Here is a 5258-nt window from a genome sequence, read left to right as displayed (position 1 = left end):
TTTTTCTGGGTAAGGACTGAGAAGTAAAACAATCTTTGGGTTGCCTTCATTTTATGGTGATGAGCAGAATTATGATTGGATGATTATTATTATTATTATTATTTTCCAGTAGAGTAAGTGTAGGAAGATACATGTACAAAATTCCTTTTTTTCACAACCCCAACGTAAGAAATTAGTCATAGCAGGGTATTATTGGCCCTGAATAATCTCTCCATAACAAGGATATTGTTTTTTGTTATAATACTAAAACAAACAGCTGAAGACGGAGGAGTTGGTCACAGCTGACTGGGAAGGGAGTGACGAATGGAGAGACGACGATCCATCGGTCGATGAGATGAAGATTGCGGGGGCCTTGAGGGTTGAGTTTCAAATCACAAAGCCCATACTAGGCCCCACAAGTCATGAGGGTTAGTAACTTCATCTTTATTTCTTGTTTAAGACTATTTCATTTTTAAACATCTAGATTTAGGGCGATTGGATGTCATCAAATGATATCAGAGTGGATTATCCATGCACCGGTTATGTGTAGACTCATCATGGCCCAAAGTTGGAAGAGTTAATGTACTCAGTGCTACTCCATGGTCAGGAAGGAAAGTTTAATTAGTCTCACATTAGTCGGTAGTGTATGACTGCTAAGCTTATGACCCTAGGAAGCACTTCTCTTATGTAACTCTAGTTATTGGGTTAGACACCGTCAATAGAATATTATTTTTCACAGATCACACGTTAAATTCTGTAGCATGTCTCAACTATATGTTCTTTGTTCGTCACCTCCCTTATCGCTTACCTCTGACTGAACCCTTTCTCTTTCATATGATTTGAGGGAAAAGGTTCCACACATGAACACCCTTTTTCAGAGTGTTCCTATTTTATGTCTCATGGACTAATGAATTGGTCTATTGAAGATTGGATTGACAAGAATGGGGCGGGGGGGGGATTAATTCCATAGCTAGATTAAACGCTAAATTTTGTTGCCCATTTCAACTGTAAGGGATATTTACCTTTGTTTTCCATATAATTCCATATAGAATGGATCTTTCTTGAACCATTTTGATTGTGCTAAACTAACAATAATGGCACAAAACTAACATGTGAAGAAGTCGAATTGATTTTAATTTGAATAATGATTAGATGATGACATGAACAAGTCCATTGACTTTAGACCTCTCTACAAAAATGGCCACATTGGTAGTTGCCCAAACCCTTCCTAGGGTTGTTCGAGCTACAAATCCACCCTATAATCTAAATCATATGGTATTTTACAATATTTACCAATGAAATTTTTATGCATCTCAGGAGCACCAGAGGACTTTCATAGTTGACTAGATTTCAAGTTCTTATTAGAAAATGGTTTAAATGCATTGAGAATTCCAGTGCATTGGTGGATAGCAAGCGACCCACACCCAGTACCAAAGCCTTATGTTGGGGTGGAGGTTGTTCCTTGCAGGCGTTGGACAATGCCTTCCTGTGGGCACAGTAGTAAGTGCCCAACTAATTAATTTTTCTTAAGACTTTAATCACCAAGTCCCTTTGTTGATTCAGATTGTTATTTTGCAGTAATATGGATTGAAGGTTATAATTTGTCTACATGCAGCAGGGGGCTCCCAAAATGTTATGAACACAGTTCCTCAAGAGATGGATTTCAGGACTGGGAAGAGACAGATCAAAAAATACAACAAAGTGACAAACTGTAGCAGTTATAAATTCCTCACTGCTAGGTACTCGAAAAATAGAGTTTCGATAATCGGGATTGGCCGAGGCTGATTCCCGCCAGTCCAGCTTGTCTGATCTTTATATGAAAAACCTTAACGGGGCATAGAACACCGATTTTGGGGCTGATCCAGGCCGATTCCGACAGATGGATAGATACAGTTTTGGTCATGCAGAACCGGTTTTAGGTTGATGATGGCTGAAACGAAGCCGGCCCAATAAGGAAAGGTTTGGTTCAGTTTTGATCTGGTTTGGTTTTGATTTCTTCTTATTGGACCGTTATATGTTTGATATTGGGTTAAATCTGGTTCGGTTTGCTATGTATAAATGGAAAAAACATGGAATGTTCTGGCTATTGGGTTTTATTGTTTTCAATTGGTCTGGTGCTGTTAGGCTTTCAAATGGTGTCATAATACCGCAAACCGAACCAATCCCAATAGGAAATTGGTTTGGTTTGGATTTGTTCAGTTGGGTTTAACCGGTTTCACCGGTTTGTATTATTGTTCGACACCCCTACCTATCCCGATTCTGTGTTTTTAAACCCTGCTTAAAAGAGTTAAATTGCTTTCCCCTACGTTTTTTTGCTGGCAGAACCTGCCATTATTCATGAATAAAATTACAGTGGTGATCACAGATCTTTTGCAATGTGTAGGTACTCAAAAAATCCAAGCCTAATTGCAGTTGAGCTCATCAAGGAGCCTCTCTCACCAGGTGTATCACTTTGCAAGTCTGAACTGGTCACAAAGCTGTAAGGAGACACTCATGGAGGGTCTATTGGGTGATGTCCAACCGCTTGGTACCATCTGATCCAAAAGAGCACTTCTCTCTAGCCAGTGGCCTTAGAGGTTCTGTCATTGACCTCGATTGTTACTACCTCTTCTCAGATATGTTCAACAACATGACTCTGCAACAAAATATTGGCTTCATCTATAGCAACACATCAGCTCAACTGAACTCACTTCAAATTGTCCCCTCACATTTGTTGGTAAGTTCATACTACCCTTTTAATTAAGCTCAGCAACCAATTTGGTTCCTCAAAATATCACTCCCATTAGCTACAAGAAAGGATATGATGCTCTGAAATTAAGTGGATAACTCAAAATTTTCATAATAAAAATTCCCATTAACCTAATTAATTACAGTATATATGTGAATATATATACTGATGTGGGTGAAATATACAGGGAATGGGTAGCTGAGATGCAAGTGAAAGGAGCATCAAAAGAAGATTATCAGAGAATTGCAAATGCTCAATTAAGGGTGTATATAGGCATGCCACATTTGGATAGACGTATAGGATGTTAAAGAATGTGAACAACCAGTGGAGTTTGGAGTGGATGATCCAGAATGATTACATCAGGCTTTAGTTTATCTCATCTATCTTCATCTTGTTCTTGCTATTGCTTGTCTGTATAGGTGAATTAACCAATGGATCTTGATTTATTATTGCGGCGGACTAGTGGTCCATAAAATTTTGTTTTTAGGAGACCTTAAGTTTCTGAAATTGGTAAGAATGCTTGGTTTATGCATATGCCTACTGAGATACGCAGTAGTGTGAACTGAAAATCAATTGCAATTTCAAAGTAGTCCATGTAGAACAATTAAGTTAAATCAGACAGAACAACTCCTCCATGGCCAGCAATGTCATTCAAACTGTTTGCACAGAGGCTTTGAAAACTTCTTTTTGCAGCAAATGCGAAACATTTCATCTTTTAGATTTTAAAGTAATTAGGTCGTCAAAGATAGAATATTATTTCAAAACTAAATTAAATTTCTAAAAAAGAAATCATTATTTGAAGAACATCAATGAAATGATCTATTTTGATTTCTAGCTGTGAACTTCTCAGAAATAAAGATCTACAAAGCCTCAAAGGCATCAAAGTACACCAAAAATGCAAAGCATTGCTAATCCTATAGAGATTTTTTTTTTTTAAGGTTAGTGTTTAATTAACAAATGGCATTATGTATGATTTTTCTGTAAATATTAATGCTATATTTAGTATTTCATTAATCATAATTAATGTCACTGTGAAGCTATAGTCAAGGTGCACGGTCTTACCATCTAGTCATTGGTACTCTCATATTTTCACGGAGAATTCAATTTCACCGGGTCCATGTCAGAGATGGTGGGGCAGTCATTACACCATTCGTGAAGGTCATTAATACATGTATTAAGAAGTAATGGAGTAATGCAATCTTTATGTGCAGACGATTCATTTCTTTCCATGGGAACCAAGAAAAAAAAGACAATGCCAAGTTCAAACTCATCTCTTTTTTAATCAGGTCTCTCTCTTCATATAATAATATCCCTTCTTTTTACTAGAGAATCAAACGATCGATTGGCTAGCTCTCAAGGGTGAATTCTATATAGTTCCAGCACCCCTTCCCTAGTCCAACCTTAACTGCAAACAAATTAAAGTTTTGTCTATCTCTTCACAATTCACCTTGTTGTCATATACCAAGGGCCCGTTTGATAACGTTTCAAGAAACACGTTTCTGTTTCCAGAAACAGCAGAAACGGAGCAAAAAGCGTTTGATAAAATTGTTTCGTTTCACTTATTTTTAGAAATAAAAATAAAAATTTTTACTTATTTATGGTTCAAGAAACGACCCAGGAGAAACAAGTTCAACCGTTTCTGGAAAAGACTTGTCGCAATTCTTTCACTGGTTACCATCGACTTCTAAAAACATGACTTATCAAACACCTTCAATTCCGTTTCTGTTTCTAGAAAAGGAAATTTATGTTTCTGTCGTTTCTTGAAACAGAAACGGCAGAAACGTTATCAAACGGGCCCCAAATGAATTCCCTTCCAGTTCCTTCGAATTCACTGTTTGAAGAGTAAAAAACAGAGCCATCAATTCCTACATTGGTGGCCTCAGAACTCGACATCTATCCCTAGTGACTTGGATGGTCCAAATGAATTACTTTTTGCAGCAGACTTTGGGCAGAGATGGTGGATCCATAACATTGGATCAGGCTTTGCCCTTTGAGGTCCTCCAAAAGTAATTTATTTCTCTCTCTCTCTCTCTCTCTAGTCTGGATCGTCTACGTCTTTAGGAATAGGAGTCGAGCTCTGAAAGAAAAATTGCACCTAATTACAAGATTTAAGAATTGGAGAGGATCAGTTTTTCCCCTCCTTTTAATGTACAGAATGGGAAGTGGTGAGGGTCCAGGAGCGTGACTTACATTGAAAAAGATAGAAACAAACAAGGGTGTTGACGTATATCACATTCTCGGATTGGTTCTTTTTGTCATACACAATATAATATGAAGGTCAGGTGGAGTAGACATAAGTTTCTTCCACCCAAAAAAATGACAAAAAAACAAGGGAACAGGTAAGCCAATTTGTAGTGGCCTAGTGGTGGTGTGAGGGAGAAAACCCATCAGCTCACCCTCTAGGTAGGAAAGAGAGCCACCTTTTTCAATCAAGGTAAGACAATTGAAGCACAGCCTGATGGTTTTGGACTGTTAAAGAAGTTGGATGTATTGGATCTTTCACAATGCCTTGAACTATTGGATCTGCCAAGGTCATTGGAAAATATGACGT

The sequence above is a fragment of the Macadamia integrifolia genome, chromosome 2 (genome assembly GCF_013358625.1).
Source record: "Macadamia integrifolia cultivar HAES 741 chromosome 2, SCU_Mint_v3, whole genome shotgun sequence".
Lineage (NCBI taxonomy): Eukaryota > Viridiplantae > Streptophyta > Magnoliopsida > Proteales > Proteaceae > Macadamia > Macadamia integrifolia.
The sequence above is the reverse complement of the archived record's forward strand: the minus strand, read 5'-3'. Positions refer to the sequence as shown.